The sequence below is a fragment of the Fukomys damarensis genome, unplaced genomic scaffold (assembly GCF_012274545.1).
Source record: "Fukomys damarensis isolate Sample0158 unplaced genomic scaffold, DMR_v1.0_HiC HiC_scaffold_26, whole genome shotgun sequence".
In the NCBI taxonomy this organism is placed as follows: domain Eukaryota; kingdom Metazoa; phylum Chordata; class Mammalia; order Rodentia; family Bathyergidae; genus Fukomys; species Fukomys damarensis.
Genome location: NW_022900938.1, coordinates 28,266,010 through 28,288,994, shown reverse-complemented (window position 1 = coordinate 28,288,994; position 22,985 = coordinate 28,266,010). Strand labels below are relative to the sequence as shown.

At 34.1% G+C, this 22,985-nt stretch overlaps 1 long non-coding RNA gene across 1 annotated transcript in view; it reads left to right on the top strand.

The window, feature by feature from the left end:
- LOC117283446 overlaps positions 1-22,985 on the top strand; it is an 81,284-nt gene that overhangs the window by 49,611 nt on the left and 8,688 nt on the right. The window contains exon 2 of the long non-coding RNA XR_004514442.1: positions 14,613-14,748. This is a non-coding gene — a long non-coding RNA (uncharacterized LOC117283446). The remainder of the gene's footprint in view (positions 1-14,612; positions 14,749-22,985) is intronic.

The following is a 22,985-nucleotide window of genomic DNA, read 5'->3' as shown; positions in this document are numbered from 1 at the left end:
TCAGTTTTTTTGGGGTTTTTCATTTTTGTTTGTTTTTTTAGCAAAACATTTATTGGTACATTTCAGATATATATAATGATAACACTCACCATAGGGAATTTGTACCAGTACATGATATATCTTGCTTCTTCCTTTTTTCCCTCAACTTCCCTTCAAAGAGAGAAAATCAAAGGAAAAAAATGAAAACAAAGCTTTTGTATATATGGTGTTGATAAGTATCTTGCAGATGTTCCTAAGGTATAAAAATCCAGTTTCTGTTCAGATGTTTGCCCACAATTTTAGTAGCCACCTTATCTGCAATATTTATTACTGTGGTTTTTGCCTACTGATGATTCTTTAGATTTCAGAATTCTTTACTAATAGAAGCAACATGGCTTAGTAACACAGTTGATGCTTCCTTTCCTTTCCTTTCCTCTTCCCTGACATTAACTGAAGATTGAATTGTCAAGGAGAAAGGAAGAGGTTACAGTTAATGCTTTGCCCTCAAGGACTTATAAATTTTGGATAACAGAGTAGATTACGACACACAAATGTACATAAAGGAGAGTATGGGGAAGTACGAAGTTTCTAAATTAGAAGCCAGCAAATACTTGAGAGAAATACAACATAGTATTATTAGTTTTTAAATTGAGCCTTCTATGTTTATACCGCCCCAGGGAGGAATCTGTACCAATTCTTGGTGTTGAGAAAAAGTTTGAAGATAGGAGGAATGTTTTACTTTTGGCCTTCACTAGAGGCTAAACTGAAGAAACTATGCACAAAAACTGTGAGCCAGTCTGGGTGTAGTGGAGGCTGTGACAAAATTGCAATTTTGAGCCCAGCCTATGCAATTTGATGAGACTCTATCTCAAAATAATAAATAACTAAGGATGTAGCTCAGTTGGAAGTCCTGGGGTGTGCACATACACAATCAGTAAGCCAAATAAATGTCTTCTATTTATAAAAGCTTAGCTTCAAGTATTTTGTTTCAGTAACCGAAAACAAACAAATACTCTACCTTATTTAAATTTAAAAGCCATATTATCTAATTTTCCTCATATGAAGGGGTATGACTCCAGAAATGTGAGAGTGCTACATGATACCTAGTAAGGGAGAAGGTGAGTCTTCCTTTCTTTCCATTTCCTTGAATTTGGATATTAGCATTCTCACCATCTAGGATGACAAAGCACCTTTGGATCAGAGCACAACAGATGGAGAAGATAAAATAATCTGGGTGCCTAATTACTTTGTGTAGCCTGTCTCTGGCCCTGCATGTTTTCTACTAAGTGATACTATAAAACATGCGTGTTTAAGATATTGTGTTTAGGTCAATGTTATGACCAAGTGATTCTAATTGCAAGTAATACCACAGTAAAATTGAACATTTATTTTTTAACAACTTAAATAAAGTGGTATTAGTGTTTCATATTAAGTCAAACTTAACTCTGAATAAATTTATTCTTACTAGCATAATATACAGTATTAAAACATGTTTTTCATACATATTTTCTTTTACATTTAACAAACTTTTATTTTTTATAACAACTCCTAATTATAAAAATTTTCTAAGTATTCATATGTCACCACTGTCTTGATCCTCCCCACAAAGGGGTAGAAAAACTGCCATAAAAATTTCAATATCATATTGAATTTTTTTTAAAAGACAAAATAAAACTCAAAACAATATAATACTGGTGGCATTCTAAAGGAAGGTCAAAACACAGCAATATATCAGTTTTGCTTTTAGAGGATATCATGGATTATATCTATGAACCCAGAGATAATATTTGAATAAAATTCTAACAACTTTGCATAGAGACATTAGTCCAGTGGTGTACATACAAATGAAGCAAGTAATTCTTCTATTTGAAGTGATCTGAGGGTCAGGAATTTAGCTTACCTGCCTCACAAGTGGTCCCAAGTTTGATTCCCGGCAACAACAATAACAACAACAACAACAACAACAACAACAACAACAACAAAGCTGAAGTGATACAAAATCAGTATCACTCAAATCTATTTTACTGCCCAGAAATGAAAAGAAAATTCCAGTATTTTAAGACTACATTAATTACTATCTACTGAGACTCAATCATTCTTAATCCCCTTTATTTAATATGAAAATTTCAGATGACAATTATCAGACATGTCATTCTGAAAGGAGCAAGGTATAACAAAGCTAGCACTAACATTAAACCATCAACTGAATTTTAGGATCATCAAATACATAAAAATGCACCCACACTTTTAACACAAAGTACTATTAAGTGCCTTTACTGTGTTCCTGATTTTGCAGGACCAATATAAGTAATCAAATATCTCAATATTATGTCTAACCCAGGCATGAATGACGCTTGTACAAGGTGACTTAAGCTTCATATTTATCATTTAGGGTCACAGAAGTTTTCAGACTGTGACAAATAAAATTCTACAATAGGAACAGACATGATTTATTGTCATTTTGAAAATAACCCTTCTACAGCAAGTGAAAAAGCTGTTTATGATTGTAGAGAAGTTTAATTATTTTTAACATAATCTTATTTACAATCATTGCTCTGCAGTGACTAACACTTAGAGAAAAATCTAAGTCAAACCTTTTAATTCACTCATAAGCAAACTGAAGTGCCATCAAAAGGGTTAGATACTTTGTCCAGGCCATCAGAAGAGTTCTGCAGAGCCAGGACTAAAACTAAGGAGTGTTGATCACTAGCCCAGTAAAGAAAGAAAAAACATTCGAAGCATGATACCTATGTTTGGAGAAGTTTAAAATGCAGAGCTTGTAGTGTGTACCTGTCGTAAATGTCTTGTCTTCTGAAGGTTTTTTTATTTGTTTGTTTCTTTGTTTGTTTGGATGACTCATTTGGCTTTATTCAGCAGATGGGTTTAGAAATTCAATCAGTGAGTAGTTTATCTGGTGAGCTGTCCATATAATTAAATAAAACACTCCCCAGAAACTTAATTGAAGAATGCCTCCCCATCAGGACCACCTAAAAGCCATGCTTTTGTCAGTCTATATAAGCCAAATTTCTGGCATACTGCTCTTTAAAAATCAAATTTAAAATGACAGGTAGGTTGCTCTTAACTCCTTTAAGGGCATGCATGGAGTAGTAATCGCAAACCCTCTGATAGCCAATGCACCACAGAAAAGACTCCCTATATATAGCAGCTTTTACTGGCAATAATGTAATTTGAGAAATCTCACATTTTCAATTTGTTTCATGTTTAATTTTACTTTGGTTAAAAATGTGCAAAATGTGGTAAAATGGGAAAATTAACCAAATGCCTTGATTAGCATTTTATTTTCTTTCTACTGTATTTTGGAAACTACTTAAATCATTAATATTTTGTGTAATTAGCATTTTGTTAAATACAAACTTTGCAGTAGCTGTACTTAGTATTCTTTAAAGTGTATGAATCTACATGTCCTTATATATTTACAAGTTCCTATACCTCCCTCAGTGTCACAAAATTTTGAAGGTTAATGATAAGGTTTGTAAATCTATTAACTTTCATACTATTATCTGATATCAAAGCTCTACCTATAAATAAACAAATTGAGTAACAATAAAAACCTGAGTTCTTGCATCTCAAGTGACTTCTCAATAGGTCTTTGTTAATTGCTTGCAAGTTTACCACTGCAAAAAAGACAGTAAATGTTAATATAAAAATCACTATAATAACCTGAGAGTGCAAATCAGTGGTAAAACACGTGTCTAGTACACACAAGGCTCTAGATTCCATTCCTAGTACCACAAAAAAAATAAAATAAAATAAATTCACCTTAATGTTAAAAAAAATGTTTTAAATTAAATGCCCTTTACAAAATACAGTGGTATAAAGTAAATGAGACTCTTTGTACAAAATAAAAAAAATATATGACATTTTTTCTAACATTTCTCTTTGAAATGAAAGCGCACTGTCTAGAAGGGAGCATATCATAGTTCGGAAATCACAGGTCCAAATATCTGTCCCGTCAGTATTGTGTAAGCTTGCACAAGGGATTTAACCTGTGAGATGCTCAGGAATTATACATTCGATTTCACCAAAGAAAAAGTAACCCATCTAGCCTGTTGGGAAGAGGCTATAAGATAAGGCATGGCAAAAATCTGGCTATTTTTACTCTAGAGCATTATAATTGAAATGAGGAAGAAGTGAAAAGAAAACAAGAAGGGAAACTACTATCTCTAATGAGAATGAATGAAGACAAAAAGCCCTAATTAATACAAACTGGAATGAATACACTGTGAGGAATTTTATAATTCATAGTGATTTATTTTAAGAATATATAACTTGTGTTAACTATACTTGGATTTTCCCCAAGACCTGCAGTTTTAACATTGATATATATCATTTAAAGGCAAAATATATATTTTACCAAATACTGTTTCCATATTGATTTTAGTGCTGCTTCTGATTCATCTTCACTTTCCTGCTTCTAACTGTTACTATGGATTGTTTTAAAAAATTAAAAATTAGATTTCTAGTCTTTTAGGCTTGTTCTTCCAATCATATAAACATTACTTTTGATGTAAAAATCTATTTCTTTGTATTATTTCACACACATTGATATGTGCACATATTCTAAAGAACTATTTCTTTGGAAACATCTCTTAATTGACTATACTTTTTAAGGAGAAAAATTGAAAATTAGGTCAAGAAACATGGAAAATAGGATGTTTTTACTATCTCTGCATGTAAGGAAATTACATTTGTGAAGAAAGTATATATTTGTGTATTGGAGAATAACAAAAACAGATCCCTATATAAAATATAGTAATACTAGTTTATAATTTTCACAACTCTTTGTGTATAGCAATTCTCAGAAACAGAAAATGCAAAGATTCTCTTCTATCTTTTGGTTTTTTTTTAAACAAAAGTAATATTGTAATGTATAAAGTTTTTGTTCGCTACCAGGTCATGTTGAGGATAAACTGGAGCTATGACTCAAAATCAAGTTTGGAGCTGAATTCAGTAGCAACCAGCACTGCAAACTGCATAGCGTCAGTCATTCTGACGGTAGATTATGCAAAAACTGGCAGCAATAAATCTGAGATTAAAAAGGGCTTCCGGTTTAGCCAACATGCCCAAATCGGTAAATGGAATCTCCTTTAAGATTTCCACAAAGAAACATTAACAAAGTTTCCTGGGAACAAAGCACACTTGCTTTGTGAGTAAATCCTTGGTTCACAGATGCTGCGGAAGGTAAATGGGCAATCCAATCACACAAAGTCTGGAAAGTTTTCTACAGTCAGTGGCTATTACATTATTTTTGCTTATGACACAATACACAAGAAAGGAAAAGAGAGAGGAATTGCTATTTCCTTTATTTATTATTTCCTTAATTGCTCAAGAAAGCCTCAAGGAAGCCAAGCCATAACTATTTCATCAATAACATTAACCTGTCATTTCATTCAGGAAACCTGAGGAATGTTTTCATCTTAACGTTGAGAATACTAGGGGGTTCTAAGTCTCATGCTATCTTGTGGACCTACTTACAGAATAATGTGATGAATATTTAGAAAATGTTACAGACTTCTATTTCTGTGTGTTTGCCATACATGTTTATTAAAAATCATAAGAGCTATCTGTATGTATACAGTGGTTTTGAAGCCCTATCATAATGATATTGTACTTGACATTGGGAAACTGTGATGTCCTACAAACAGAGAAAAGCACACAAACACACATGAACACATAGGTTATATAATACTAATACTACATTGCATTTACTTTAAGATAATAGAGAATTATTGAGTAACTTCAAGTTTGTGTACAAAACACAAGTGATTTCAACCAATGGTAGGAACAATCTATTCAATGAGTGCCCTACCACGTTGTGCCAATTTTTGGTCACTTTTTCACACACTAGACTAATCATAACCCTTACACCATGCCAATGGTTAATTAGTGCAGCTAGCTTTCCTGCATTTTCTAGGATTATAATAATTATAGAAGAATTTTTTTAATCCTTATCATAAAATGTTCCAAATTTCATAGCCGGAATCATAGTGCCACTCCCCCTTTCTTAAAGATTAGTCTATTAGAGTGAGTGCAGATTTTCTACTTAGTGCTTGGGGTCACCAAGTATTTTTAGTCATTCATCGTTACCAAGAGAATAACAGTAAACCAATAATAAATTGAACATGTCTCAACATATGAATGTATTCTTCTGCTAAATTAGAGTCTATATATGCAAATGTGAAGCAGGTTATATGTCTTAAAATGAGTTAAACATAAAATTTCAAAGTCAAGAATTTAAAAATGAACTTTTCCAGCATTCCTCCTAGATGCTCATACTCAACTTTTTACATCACAGGCAATGCCCTTCAGATGTTCAAATCCAAAACTGCTTTGTTATGCATCTATCTCCAACTCTTCCTAGAAAACTCTGATGACAAACATGTCCCTAGCCACCTTTATCTTCCTAATGCAAAAAAAAAAAATGCTTTTAGCACATATAGAGCATGGGTTTAAGAGCCAGATTTTTTTTCAACAGTAATTTAATTGGGAAGTCTTCTCCTGTATTAGATTTTACCAGAATCTATAAGTCAACTAAATAATCTAGGGCAGATTTAAACTATTACTCATATGAAATAATTACACAAATGAGTTTTATTGAAGTAAAAAAAGCGTGTAACTTTTGTCATGTATTTTCCTAGTTTTATAGGACAAAAGTACAGATTTACAGTAACAGAATTCTAATGGATGTAGGGTTGGGGATTTAGCTCTGTGTGCCACTGCCTGCCTTGCAAGTGAAAGGTTCTGAATTCAATTCCCAGTACCAGAAAAAAGAAAAGAAAGGAAAAAAAAAGAATTCTAATGGATGTTTTATTTTGAAAAGAAACAGGAAGAAAAACTTTTATATACGGGAGCCCTCTTAACAAATATCTATCTATCTATCTATCTATCTATCTATCTATCTATCTATCTATATATATATATATATATATATAAAATAGAACCAAGAATACTTGTATTTGTCAAATATAACTTTCTGATGCAAAATGCTTGTCAGATTTTTCTTTTCTTTCTTTTTTCTTTCTTTACTATGTAGTTGAGACTGACCTGGAACTCACTATGTAGCCCAGGCTGGTCTCGAACTCACAGTGATCCTCCTGCCTCAACCTCCCGAGTGCAGGGACTACAGGAGTGCACCACCACACCTGGCAGATTTTACTAATTCAAGAATTATTCTATGTATTGCAAAGCAGTCAAGAGGGAGCCCTTGGTTTGGGGAATATTAAACAGTATTAAGAAATATGAGGCAACCAGATGTTGAATTCTAGCTCTATTATTTTCTGGCTATGTTTGGCAGAGTGTGTTTACTTCGCTAAGCTTCAGTTTCCTCATCTACAAATTTAAGATGGCATTGTATTCATCTCCATTACACTGTTGTGTGCATTAGTACAATAGATAACGCATATAACTCATCTACTTTATAATATAAGGTGCTTAGAGAGGCTGAACTAAAGAAATGCTTAGTAAACACTGAGTCTCAAAACGCTGACGGTAAACCCTATACTTGCGCAAGGGAATTCGCAGTAGTTCGGATGAGTTGTTTAATGGTATAACGTGTCTCTCTGTGGAGGCCTGTGAGGCATTCCCACGGGGATCTGACCCACTGTGCGAGCCTCAGAGGCGTCACATTGCAGTCAGTCAGACTGAACTGGTCCAGACTGGTACGTCAGTCAGAAGTTACCAACCATGCCAGAATATATTCATAATATACGAGGCATCGTTAATACATACTTTGAAATATTTTTACCGTTAGGCTTTTTAGGATCTTTTATTTTTTTGAAGCTGACAATGCTAAACTGCTTAAAAGGCAATCATTAACTACCACTTCAGAGTTAATATGCATGTGAAATCCAAGAAACCACAAAGTAAAACCTTTTACTGAGATGGCATCTCATAAAGTTGAAGTTTTGTAATTTTTCTACAATGGCTTTGAAAAAGGACTTTCTAGTAATTTGGCATTACCTCATGCAAGCCCATAAGACTATGAGACTCAGTCAGAAGAAACAGAATATACCATTAGGATCTTAGGTACAAGTATAGTTTTTGGCAATGCGAAATAGGAAGAAAATGGCTAAAGATGTAGGGGAAGTGGGAAGGGTAGGGGAAAAGGAAATAAGGGAAAAGAATAAATATGAGAAAAATGAAAAAATGGAAATGAAGTACTTTTAAATAGGGAAGGGAAGAGGGGGTGAAGGGAGGACAGGGGTTAGGGGGAAAAATGAGAACCAAGACCTGTCATGTAGAGGTACAAGATCCCAATGATGAATGTAACTGTACTGTATACCTAAAATGTACCAATAAACTAAATGAGAAAAAAAAAAAGAAACAAGAGAATGAATTTTAAGATTTATCTGAGCTGCATAAATAATCATAGTAGCAATTGGTCAGTGTATGTTCGATCTTATATAAAGGGCGAAGTTACATGTCTTGCTCCTATGATTTTTCTCTTCACTACAAATAGTTAATTTATTCTGAACCTATTTTTAGCAATCCTTTTCATGTATGCCTTCTGAAAAGCCACTTAAATTTCTTGGTACCAAAAAGGGGGGAAAAGACATTACAAGAAGCCAAGAGATGGAAATTTCCATCACTGATGTCACAGCTGTGCCTCAGATCAGAAGGCAAAAATGTGTGGGAGGAGAAGGTCATTAAATGTATTTTTTTTTTTTTTTTTGCCATGGATATAAAGCAGGAGTGTAAGTCAGAAAGCATTTGAGTCACGTCTCTTTTTGTCTTGGCAAGCGGCTCTTTTCAAGGCCCCAAAAAGGAGTGTTAGTCACATTTCAGACCTCATAAAATTGATAAATTAGCTCTGAGTTGATTTTACTGTGAGGACACCTCAATTACTTCAGGAGGTAAAATATCACAGCCTCTAATTAAGATAGTCATCAAGTGAACTAAAAAGACTATTATACTCCATGTAGGAGGATAATAACCAAATTGTTGCCATACCCCTTGATTTAGAGGTTCTCAAAATTCTTTCATATTCTTCAAGTATAGCTTTAGGAGGTATTGTTTAGTGGTAGATCGCTTGCCCAGCAGGTGAGGCACTGAGTTTGAACTCCAACACTGCAATATTTATATTTTACTATATATATTTATTGTTATTTATATATTATATATGTATGATTCAAGTATCACACATATGACTATATATATGATTGATATATGTGACAAAACTGGTACTGTCTTATGCTATGCATAACGTAGAATCTGTTCAATGTGATATTTCTTAGAGTAGGGGGATTCGGTGGGGCCATCAAAGACAATTAATACTTATAAAGCAGCTACTCTGGCTTAGGCGCCGTGTTAAGAGAGTCATTCTTTTCAGCGATATTCACCAGAAGCTGCTGATGAAAGGACAGAGGCAGGGTTTAAACTCAGTTTTGCCTTTTTTTTTTTTTTTTGCAAGTCTTTACTAAGTTGAGGTCCGTTGGCTCTTGAAAAAAAAAGGAACAAATCTACAGAAAAGGAAATTTCTGGGTGATGTGAAACTAAGTTAGAAGAAATGCAGTGAAAACATTTATTGCAAGTCAACAGAGGACCACACGTGAAAACATCTGCCAGAAGATCCAGCTGTGGGTGAAGGCAGGTTTTGCCTTTCTTCTTCCTGAGCTCCTAGTACTCCATGTTGCCATCACCTGGGAGGAAATGGTATTTGTAGTTGTATTTTCACCTCCGAACAACAGATCTCCAAATAAAACTGGTAGATTTTATCATCTGCCTTGAAACAAATGAGACAGAGGACAATCCTGTATGATACATCTGTTGGAATGTCTCATCTTCCTGCTACTCTGGGCCACTAGATTAACCTGTGCTGCTGTGGGAGGTAATTTGTCTTGCCTCTCATAAAGAAAGCAAACAAACAAGGAAAGTAGGGTCAGTAATACCCAACACCTCTCTCTTGCCCTAATTAATTTCTCAAAATGTCCATGGGCCTTGCCATAAAAATCTTATCTAGGTCTAATATTAGTTCCAAAATGTAATAACAAAAAGGTCATAAGATTGTTATGACAATTTTTCCCGTAACAACGAATCTATCATGACTTGGTACTTCTCATAGATCATTTCGTCTTGCTTTGTGGAGGCAAAACAAGAATAGAATAGAATAGAATAGAATAGAATAGAATAGAATAGAATAGAATAGAAGAATAGAATAGAATAGAATAGAAGAAAGAATAGAATTCTAGTATTAGAATTCACAAAGATTTATAATGTTTTATGACAATGCAATACCACACAATAGAAATACATTAGACACTTTAAAGATATACACAGCTTGAGTCATGTGGATGGCTGAGAGATGGGCCTCTAGGGCCCTTCTCCTAATGAACGTGAGATGTTGTGCTCAAGTTGGAAAAAAATGTATCACCTGTTTGTGAAAGATCCTGTTCAGCTGCTACCCTGACAACAAAACCAAGCACATTGGTAACCTAAGGGACTACAGAGATATCTACTATTGTGCGACACAGAAAGGAATTGTAAACTTACTAAACATAGAGTGGGTACAGAGAACTTTTTCTTTCTGAAGTGTAGGTTCAGGTGAAAATCCAGCTCATTGAAAAAAAAATGTGACATTTTTATCACATACACAATAATTTCTGAGAATAAGTGAAAAGGTCAGGAGAGGAAAAACTCAGAAAGACATGAAAATAGAAGTACAGGTGCCTGCACAGTAATTCTGAGGTAATCATTCAAAGCTTTCCAGCTTCACACTAAACAGAGCCAGTTTGTTTGGAGAACCGGTTATTTCAAATAGGGATTTGGGACTGAGACTGCAGCGTCTGGGCGTATACCACATCTCTCCAAGTCAAATTTGCTGACATATGTTTAGTCTACAATCGCAAGTACTTCTATTGACATGATTGTGCTGGATCAAAAAGAGGAATATTTAGAGAAAACACAAGAATTATGAGCAGTGCAAGTCTGTGTGAAATCTTGAGCACTGGTCTACCACTCTCTTCCTTCTCTCTCATCCCTTTCTTTCCTTTTTCTTTCAGAATCTTACATTTTTGGAGTAGTCTTTATTTCTACTTATGCAGACAGACAAATCCTGCCTGAAAATATAAAATAATTTAATTATGTCGAGTAACTATTTAAAATGCAGATAAAAATAATTCTGCCGCATTGGGCAAAGTCCAGGGGGTTCATGAATCATTGCTCTTAGAAAGCCTTTGGCACTCAGGGGATACGTTTTTGTGCAGCCGTTCACACCGGGAGATCAGCATTCCTCATGTACAAGACGTGTTTGTTCTCCTAGGTTAGAAAAGTGCTATTTAAGAGGACCCCCAAATGAGGTGAAACATCCTTGAGTTCTTTACTCTTTGGGATGTCTCTCAACTGTTTCATAGCTAATTAATGTACAAAGCAAACCTGCAACACTGCTAGTACTCTTCCATCATTCTACCTGAATTATAAACACATTAAAACTTTATGTGACGTCATCAATACATGACTGAAAACAAATCAAGGAGTCAGTGTTTAAAGTACTTGGGATTGACGGATGGACTAGGCTTCCCCAACCCCAGTCTTTTAAAATGCATGCTCCAGGATGGAAGGTATAACTTAGTAGTAGAGCACTTTGCTAGCATGGGTGAGGCCCTGGATTAAATCCTCAGCACCACAAAATACATACAAAAATTAAGTCGCACCCTAGAATTTTGGGTACATTCTGACCTACAGCTTATATAATGGAATCATGAGGAGAAAGAAAAGGATATTTAAAAGAATAGGATTGTCAGATAAAATACATAACTTAAAGTTAAGATCATCTTTGAAAAATCTTGATTTTTACATAATCAGTGGCAACTTTTCATAAGCATGTTATAATAACATGCTTTTTTCTTGTAGTAAGAAGGTATCTAAATCAGGTGCACACATATAGAAAAGATACTTTTCACTTCTCAACTGATAGGCTGTGACTCTCAGAGAGGATGAGCTGAAAGGATTCCAGATAGCAACTAATCATAAGCCAATGAAAATTAGCTAATACACCACCTTGTCACATGTATAATTTATTGATATGTGTTGCTTCTTATAAACTAAGAATGGAAAGGCTAACAGCTGCAAAACTAAGAAAAGCAGCTGATTTTCAGCCTAGGCATGTCTTTCAAATTCATCAAACTCTAATTTTTTCATGTATTTCTAAGTTACCCTAATCATTTAAATGATACTACTACTCAGTAACCAGTGCTAGAAATAGTAAATATGATTTATTCCTGGGGACTCAGAGTAGACTATTTGCATCTAGTCAACAAATATATCGATGATTCTTTCTAAATTATTCCTAAACCCATTCCTTTTATCTTATTTCCTCTTACCTGCACCATGAAGAGTCTTCCAATCTCTAGGATTCCATTCTTTTTTTTTCATCTATCAAATATAGTTACTGTCATACTAATAATTAAAAATTGATCATATCAGTTTTCTGTTTAAAAATCATCATTGCTTTCCCTCTGCATATGAGATTAAACCAAAAAGTACTTTTTGAAACTGTTCCTAGCCTTACTTTCTTGCTGTTTACTTCCATCCACCTATCCAAGACCCTAGACCTTGGGTAGATGGCTATGCTCCAATGGCACCTTCATTGTAAGAGCCTTACTGAACTAGAGTGACTCCATGTTGACCAGCAAATGACCCAGAGACTGTTGCCCACTCCCCTATAGGATAAGTAATGATTAATTGGGAATTACTAGGTAGCTGCTTGGGAGTAGCTGGGAAACTAGAGAAAAATTGTAACAAACATAGAGACCCAAAGTAAATCATTCCACTCCTTGTTTGTTCACAACTGAATGTTCTGAACACCACAAACTACACAGCAATGGGTAATCGATCTGCTGACCATTAGTACCTAACGGTCGAGTACATGATTGATGACCACCAGCTTGGATCAACTGACCACTTGCCTTTGTCCCCTTCCTGTAAGTTTCGAGTGTTAACTCCCCGTAGCCCTTTATAAAATAGCCTCTGACTCCGAGCTAGTTGCCTCTCTGAGCTACTTGGTTCCGGGAGTGCCATTTGGCCAGACTAATAAAGATCTATTTGCCAACTAGCCTGGTGTGTTCTTTCCTGGGTGACTCTCGCTGTCCGACAAGTTCCTGGAACCTTGCCAAGCTTCAGGGCTCAGCATCATGGAGGCCTTTTAGCTGTTCATGGTCCACTGAGTGAAAGTAAAATTTTAAATCTTACATTCATGACCATCCTTCAAGAACCAATGTAAGAATTCTTTTACTGACAGCCACCTTAGTTAAACCTCCAAGGCAGTTACTGTCATCACAACTGGACATACTTATTTCCCCTTAAACGATGAACATATTGCATTTCCAATATTTAACCAATATGGCAGAGTAGTAAGTACTACTTACAGAGAGTCAGTAAATATGATTCATTTATTTCATTTTTCCATTTCATTTTCCTGAAAGAAGGGAACATAAGATACAAGGAAGAGTTCAAAACAAAAGATAATAATTTTAAAAAGGAAAAAGTCTCAAAGTTATGTAATGAGCTGTTTACTTTGCTGTATTCTCTACATGAATCTCATTTTATTCATTACAGTTTCTGTATTTAACCAAATGTTTCACAAAACTGAGTGCTTTCTCATCATACTACAGTTTAGTAGTAGTGATTATTTTCAATAGTCTGAGAACATTAAAATACTGTTAACTCTACAAATTAGAACATTGTCAGTATATTTTAAATTGGGGAAAAATTTTACTAAAAATTCTAAGTAGACAGAGGAGGCAGTGTATTACGGAGCCTAGAGTTGCAGTGTATATAGAAATATTGCACATAAACATAGTTTGTCTAAAGCCTTTTTACGCTTGTTTTGTAAATTTCACTAAATTTACTGTGCTATGAACTAAAGTATCACTGGACACCAAACATCATTTACAAAATAAGAAGTTTTGATAGGCACATTTTGGTGTAGCAGGCATATTCTATTTTTTCCCCTTCTAGGTAAAATGTATAAGTAATTTGAACTTTTTACATAATCAGAGAGATTTTCAGACAGGCTAGTAAAGATGTCCACCCAAATGCCCCATAGATATATCATTTTGACTCTCTCTCTCTCTCTCTCTCTCTCTCTCTCTCTGGTACTGGGGATCGAACTTGAGACCTTGTACTTGCACAGCAGGCAGTGGCACCACTGAGCTAATTCCTCAGCCCTGTCATTTTCCTTCTTGTTTGGACCTTCCCTAGGGAACAACTTTCTCCATGTGTGTACATCCCCATCACTTGGTCCTCATGAAACGAACCATTCCTGCACATACCTCAGTTGTATAAAGCAAAGCAATCAGAGTTCAAAAGTCCATTCCTTCATCTCTGCTAAATTCCAGGACTCAGACATGTAACATGAAGGAAAGTTTTGATTTGTAGGAGCAGAATCACTGGACATACAAATGTGCTTTACAATTCAATAATAAAATTATTAAAATGATAGTTACTTCCTGTTAATTATTTAACTGGGCTCACCTTTATCTGGTACAACAAACTGAACTCCTAGGAACTTGTCCATAAATAAAGAGGGAGCATTATATTTTATTAGGGCGCTTTCAACTTCAAGAAATCATCCAAGTCCAAGTTTCTAAACATATTTTCTGTCAGTTTTCTTCCAGGTGCCTGCTTAGTTATTAAGGGAGGAGTAAAAAATTATTTGTGGCTCAAAAAGAACTTTCTAAGTATATACGTTACTCCGTACAAATGGATATTGAAAGATGGCTTTAGCTGGAAGTGAGAACCAAGAATTTCCAGGTAAATCCTATTTAGATGGTGAATTTTATTATGACTACATTTCAAAAATATCTAGAAAAGCTTATTTTGAAAGCAAAGACTAATTTGTGTGCAACATGGAACATGTGTCTATTTTTTAAAAATTAGACATGTAGAACCTCCATATCTAAGTAGAAAAGTTCTAATTTGGGGTCACAAAGATTTCCAAGAGAAGACTTTTATGAAATATCTTAACTGTGAAATATATAAACATTAAGAACAATAAAGAAAAGAAACCCGACACATTAAGAATGAGGAATGGATAAGCCAGAAACATTTCCTTTCCAATGTTTATCAACAGACAATTACTTTATAATTTAGAGAAAACCCTGAACTACATATACCTGTTCACGTAAACAATGGCTTGTGGCAAGCAAGCTGAGGAATTTAGAGATGATATATGTCAAAGGTAAAAACACAGTTTTTTTTCAAGCAGGAAAAAAATGGATTACATGATAATGTTCTACTTCAATATCTTTGCGGCTCTCTTGCCAAAGGACTGATGCATATTTAATCACTTTATCTAATGGATATTATCTCTCAAGTCACAGTTCCCCATTAGGGAAGCTCTTGCTCTGGCTCAGTGGGGCACTCTGATTACATTTCCTGACTTTGTGGTTTCAGAAAAGCCAAACTGGTGGAGAATTCCCTGACTGATCCATTGGCTTTTGCTATGAGCAGGAGAATAGGACAAGATCATCCAAGTCATTAGGCTTGGGGGTTGAATTTGTGGATTCATCATATCTGAACCTTTAGCGACAGGTACCCAAATGATTAATTGTAATGATCATGAACATATTTTTTAAAGAAATAAAATAGTCTTATCTTTCTGGATTAGAATGGGAACAAATCTTACTCTGGAGTTATGAATACTTACTGTGAAGCTAAATATCAAAATTCCTAATACCACTCTAGACTATTTTCATATACCAAATAATGCAATGGTTCTTGAGAATTTTTAAAGTTCCAAAACAGTGTAATACAATGCTTATTATTGCAAAATACAATAAAAAGAATACCGTAAAACATCTAAGAGAGTTAGGCTATACCATGAATAGTGTTTCCCACTCTCTTGCTTTGCTGCATATTCTTAAGAATATTCTTAAAGACAAAAGTACAATGTTGAAACTATATTTAGCATCTCTAGAATATAACACCTAAACCTGCAAAATGGAAACAATCCCATTAACTTGAAATATCAACGTTTTCCTATTGTATTTTGAATGAAGTGAGGAGTTACATAGCCTTACTTGATAGCATTGTATATGTTTATTGAGTACATTACATTTTGAAGTATGCATACATTATGAAATTATTAAATGTAACTAATTGACAAATGTATTACCTCAAAGTTACTGTTTTTGTGATGAGAGTACTTAACATCCCTTGACTTTGCATTTAAAAGAGAATACCATATAATGCCAGTAACTACAGTCATCTTGCCCAGCAGTCATTTGTAATTTATTCTTCCTAGCTAATGGTAATAACCTATGGTTTGATCTCCATCTCCCCATCATTCCTCCTTAAATCACCATACTCTGGTAACTAGCACTCTACTCTCTCCATCTATGAGGTCAGCTTTTTAAGATTCTGCAGGTGTGAGATAATGCAACATTTATGCTTCTGTACCTAGCTTATTTTACTTAACAGAATATTTTCAGGCCGGTGATTTAGTTCAGTGCTTCCTCCTCATGCCTCACAAGCTCAAGGTCTCAAGTTCAATCCCTGGTACCAAAAACAAAACAAAACAAAAAGAATATTCTCCAAGTTCACTCATCTTGTCTCAAGTGACAGGGCCTGAACTTTTTTAAGATTAAATAATGTTCCACTGTTATATTATACATACCATATTTTCACGATCAGTTCATACATAAAAGCACATCAAGACTGATTTCCTATCTTGATTATTGTAAATAATTCTTTAGTAATTCTGTAGATAGCTTTTCAATATCCTGATTTCCTTTGAAAATGTATCAGAAGTGGTGCTGGCAGATCATATGGTCATTCTATTTTTAATATATGGAGGAACCTCCATTTTTTTCCCACAATGGTTTTTCTTAATTCACATTCCCATAAACATTATGTAAAGGTTCTCTTTTCTCTTTATTTTATCTTTAATACCTCTTTATGGTTTTGGTTTGAATGTCCCTGATGACTAGTGAGAGAGCATTTATCATGTTTTTGTTGTGCATGGCCTTAACATTCTAATAGAAAATTTATAATAAATTCATACAGACTTAATGATGCCTCTTTAAAGATTGTTCCACTCCACAAATATTTAAATGATCATTATATACATTCCTTTGCTGTGACACATGAAATAAAGCATGCAAAATGTGATCTAAATAATAAGTAAAGTTAAAATATGAAACACCATTTCAAATTGATGATGGTGGCAAATTAAAAAAATTAACCTATAATAACAGAATACAGCAAGACTGAAACTAAGAAACTGAACAATGTATGGATTTTCATAGGAGTAAGTCATATTTAGAAAAGCAATCCTCAGTCACAAAATATTTATCATTAATTAAATATATATCTTGCTTTTATTGAATACATATTAATGAGAAATTTGATGAATTGATTTTGAATATTCTGCTTCAAATCTGTTAATTTTTCTGTTTAGTTACAATCACCTTATAGAATGTTCTCCTATATACTGATTGAGATATTTCCCCTCAGTAATTATAAAACTATATTGAGGTTTTCATGTTAGTCAAATTGAAAATTGACAAAAAAGAGTTCATGATCTAATAGTCTATTTCAAGAATATGAACACTCCCCTGAATGGGGTTTCCTGGTCTCTGATGTTCTTTTCTGCTCTTTCAATTTTATGTTTTTCTCTTGAAAAACAAAGGTGCTATAAAATACTTTAAAATATGTTGTTGGCAATGACAAGACAATTTCAATCAAATTACATAATATTTGTTCAATGAACAGGCTTAGCAACAGGAACTTTAATGATTTTCATCTGATAAGAAAATCATTTGTAGCTGAGTTACAGCATAAACTGCCAAGTCTTCGGCTTGGTATAGAAGGCTTTTCCTAACCTGGGGTGCCAGCTTCTTCTCCTTCCCTATCTGAAATCTACATTCTAGCCTCATGGTTCTGTTTCCCCAAAGGGGGAGCCAGATGAGCCCTGGCATCTCATGATCCTTCCCTCTGTCCAAGCAGTTTTGGCTCCCTGAACACCTGATTTGTTGTCCAATGTTCAGTTCAATGCCTCCTGTATGAAGAGGTCCAACCCCTCACCTCTTTCCTTTCCTTAAATACAACCTGGACACTTCGTCCTTTTCCCTGCCCCCTCTGAATGAGCTCCCATCAGTTTCCTAAAGCACATTTTTATGCTAACTCTTGTTATGCCTCATTTCTCTCATCAGCCTGTCTTCTTCAACTAGATTTTAGCCTGCCTACACAAGTGAAATTTGCCTTGGGCATCTTTCCTCACCAAAGTGTAACATGAAGTTGTTACATGCTTAGTGAATTTAGACTGTGGAAGCTTCTCTTAACTCAAAGGACTGAAGATGCAATTTATCTGATTATGTTTCATTTAAGACAATGTATGTCTTACACTGAGTCGTTAGAACATTTTAATTATGACATTAAGAAATTCATTAGGATTTTACAATATGTGAGCATCTTCAAATACTTATATCATTCAACATACATCAGAAACATTGTCTTCTGTTTCTAACACTCTTAATGTTTTTCCTTCATTTAGGACATTCACAAAACAAAGCAGTTCTTAACCTCATATGTAGACAGATGTGTGCAGGAAAAGTAAAGTTTCTACCACTATAAGGTGGCTGTGGTGGCAGATGCCTGGGAGGATGAAATGGGCGGATCATGAGTTTGAAGCCAGTCTGGAATACATAATGACACCCTTTCTAAAAACCCCCAACCAAACAAATATAAATTAAAACAAAAATAAAGTTAAAAATGTTCTACTGACATAAAACACCAAAATAAAAAATGCTCTCTACTTGGGTTTAAAGTAGTTTTCTTCCAACCCTAAACAGTCCAAAAGCTTAATCAAATGGCCAAGAAAGGGGACACAGACACTACCTAATTATGCTTTAAAATTCTTTAATGTGCATTACACTGGTTATAGCAAAAGTTAAAAAATCTATCGAGCATGTTTCTCCATTTTTACCATGGCTTAAGAACTTAAAGATTATAAATCTTGTATTTGAAACATGTTTGATTGAAAAATAGCAAATGTTTGATAAATTATACAATTGCTTTTTAAATGTAGACATAACATAACTGCTAATGAATCCTAATTTAAATTTTGACATCAAATAATGTAGCTTAAAGTCTGTATGCAAAAAAAAAAAACAGAGGCAAATTATGAAGAAGAGTTTATCCATGAATCCAAGATTTCACTCTTTTCATATAGTCATGTATGATTGAATATTAAAAAAGCAACTTTTCATTGATATAATATTTGGAAAATACTGAAAATTACAAAACTTAAAAGTAAACTATTCAGATAAAATTACTTCTGATACTTTAAGATGCTTAATTTTCATATATATATTATATATTGTGTGTGCATATACAAAATGCTGTCTGAAAAGACTGTAAAATTTGATATTCTTTCCAGAAATGTGTGAGCTTGTATTTTTTCTCCGAACTAAAAAAATAACAAGTCCTGTTGAAATGTGTTCTAATTTGATGGGGAAAAAATTAATGTTCATTCTTTGGAACATTTCTAGGGCTTTTGTTTTTTGTAAGTCTATTCTCTTGGTCTGGGTTAGGAAATCCTTTTAATTCTAGGATATCACTATCTTTTCACAAAAAGTTATTTGTCTTTCTTCCCTTTCTTCTTTTTTTCCCCCTTTGGCAACTTTAAATTTTTGTCTTTGATGAAGCTTGTTTTTGAAAATGAATAGAAATACATAGCTACCGTTTAAAGGAATTATGCAGTTACATTATAATTAAAATACCCATATTTTGTGCACGTATTTTTTTTTATGAATGTAAAGAACACTTTTATTTTCACAGTATACTTCTAAAAAATATAGACTTAGAAATCAGATATTCACTGTCCTTGGAGTCTTGCTGAGGTTGCTTGTTTTACTTTCGATTGGGTCACCTAAACTACCTTCTCCTCTTCTCTTTTCTCAGGCTTAGGTGACCCACTTCCTCAAGTCTTCTGTGACACCTCTTTTGCACGGAGAATTCTATTCAGTGAAACTGTAGAAATCCAGATGGCCACATTAGGAGAAAGGCTAATAACAATTTGCACATTTTAATGCATGTTTTGTTTTGCAAAGTACCTCTACATGCTTCGTTCATCCACTCAACTTCATTACGGACTTTGTTATTTCATTGTCAGGTTTTAGAGCAGTTACCTTCAAGGCCATAACACTGTAAATCCAACAGCTGGGACCAAACTGCAGGTTTATGACTCTGGTTTTTCCCTCACAGAGCATGATTACAGGAAGTTTTGAAGAATAAATAAACCCACACAGCTCGAAAGTAAGGAGAGTGAACAGTAATTTTCTGTCTTCCATATTCCCTGGCCATCCAGATTCTTCCCATAGAGATGACCACCATACCAATCTCCTGCATCTGACCACTTGTTTTTAACAGCACACACACTCATTTTCTTTTCACACACAGTACTCTACATACACATCATTTAATGCCTTACTTTTTCCACCTAACAACATGACCTGGCATGGGCCTGGGATTTAGCTCAGTGGTTCTGCTGCCAGCCTCCCAAGCGCAGGGTCCTGAGTTTGATTCCCAGTACCAAAAACAAAAAAACAAAAACAAAAACAAAGTCATTACAACATGACCTGGCAATCTTTCCATATTCATATGTATATCTTTTCATATTCATATGTATATAACCATTTCTTCTCACAGTAGCATCATAAATTCCTGTTGTATGGCTGTGCCAACATTATTTAACCACTCGTCCACTATAGAACATGTAGGCTGTTTCCCCGAGTTACTCTGCTTACCTTCTTAGGCAGTTGCGCAATACGGATTGATGTTTACAAGACAACTTAGACTTAGCAATTGGTATTGCTGAGTCATAATGGTTTCTGTATTTTTAATTTGAAAGAAGAAAACACTATGAAATTTCCTTTCTACCAAATCATACCTCCACAAACAGGATTATATAAACATACTTTAAGGAGCGTTTTATACTTGTTTTCATTTTTATAATTTTAAAAAGAAGGGAATGGTAACTCCTTGCCATTTTAGCTGGCATTTTCTTTTATGAATGAGCTTGGGGACCTTTTCATATCATTAGAATCCATTTGAGGTTCTTTTTTTGTGTACTGTCAGTATATAACCTTGTCCACTTTAAGGGCTTTTGAGCCCTTTATTATTTAATTAAGAAACCCTCAAAAATTAAATTAGCAGCTCTCTGTGGGTTATATGCAGATTTTTTTTATCAGTTTGTTGGTTTTTTCTTTTTTGTTGCTATTTCGTTTAATGGTAATTTTTGTCCCTTAATGGAGCTTACTTTTTAATGAAAGTGAATTAAAACTAGTTACCCAGTTATCGCAATAATTATTAACTAATATTTTCATCTACCTATTGGAATGCCAACTTTATCATTTACATATAAATTAGATCTATTTCTGGAAATGATATTGTATTTTCTTTCACTGAGCTACTTACTGGACCAGTACTTCACTGTTTCCATTATTTGTTCCATAAAATGATTTAAACAACAAAAAAGGGGGGGATGCAGTGATGGATGGAGGGGAGAGCAAGGGAAGGACATGTAGATGCACCAACTCCCCCAAAGGAATGGAAACATTACTACAAACATCTATTAATAAAAAATGATCCTAAGAGAATTTAATGTGGTTACTACTATCAGATACTGCTCTTATCTTAGTGTATATTGTCCTAGCTGACTAGAGCCAGGTTTTCTGAAAGCACAAAAATCCTACTTTTATTTTCATTGAAATTACAGTAAATTTATAAATTAACTTACAAAAACTGGTGTATCTACAGTTTTTTATTCCTTTTTTAATGGCACCATCTTAAATTATAAAAAGAAACTACACATAATGAAAAAAATGTACTGACTACTACTTCAGAGCTTCTAATGTTAAGCATGCCGTTTGTAAATTAAATATAATAATCAAATTGTATACAATCAATACTAATTGAATACTTTTCTTGGTGAAATGTAAACTTTATTTTCAGCACTGGTAATCATATTAATAAATTTTTAAACTGAGAATTATTTATCAGAGGTGTTTAAGTTGGAGGACGAAAAATACTAGCAGTTTCAAAAAGTAATTCACTAGGGTCAGGCATTTAGCTCAGTGGCACCATGCCACCTGCCTCGCAAGTGCAAGGACCCAAGTAATTCACTATTCCATGTCCTAAAAATCGTTAGGTTTTCTTTTTTACCAGAGACTCGAACTCGGGTCTTTGCGCTTGCAAGGCCGGCGGCGGAAGCACTGAGTTAAATCCCTGGCCCAAGTTTTATTTCCTTTTATAATATTGGTATACATAAAATAAGGTATCTATGTGATAATTTTATATTCAGATGGCAAAGGGATAGTTTTGAATATATTTCTTGATTCTTTGATAGCAAAAATTATGCTTTTCTGATCTGAGTATGACATAAAATTCTGTAATGATAAATTACTTTATGCTTTCAGAGAAAAGTTATCTCTGTACACATATGGTTCCAAGACATATTATTCTTCAAATTTATAAGAAATTAAAATCTATAATCTCAAGAGGTATATTACACTGAAGAGAATTAAGGATATTTTCAATAATTACTGATACATCTGAAATTCTATAAAAAGTTAATGAAATGCCATCCACCTATCATGTATAATGAAATTTGGAAAAATAATTCTTAATCTCAGTCTTCACTGAGAACACAAAATCATTATAGATTTAGGTGACTTCAGGGCCACTAGATTATGACTGCAAAAGAGGTCTTACACTTTTATTTAAAACATCATATAAAATATATATTTCCACTATAATATGCACATATCCTCTTCTGCCAAAACACGAGGATTTAGGTAAAAAGACAATAACTATGATGGCAGAGTCTTAGGTTTGAATTTACTAATTATTTCATATAATTAGCTCCATGGCATTAGGTAAATTACTCATAAATTAAATAGAGAAATGATGTGTCCTGCAAGGTTAGCAAGTGTTAGGACTGTTTCTTTAAAATATATGTTATAGTTTAGAAGAGAGTAAACAACAGT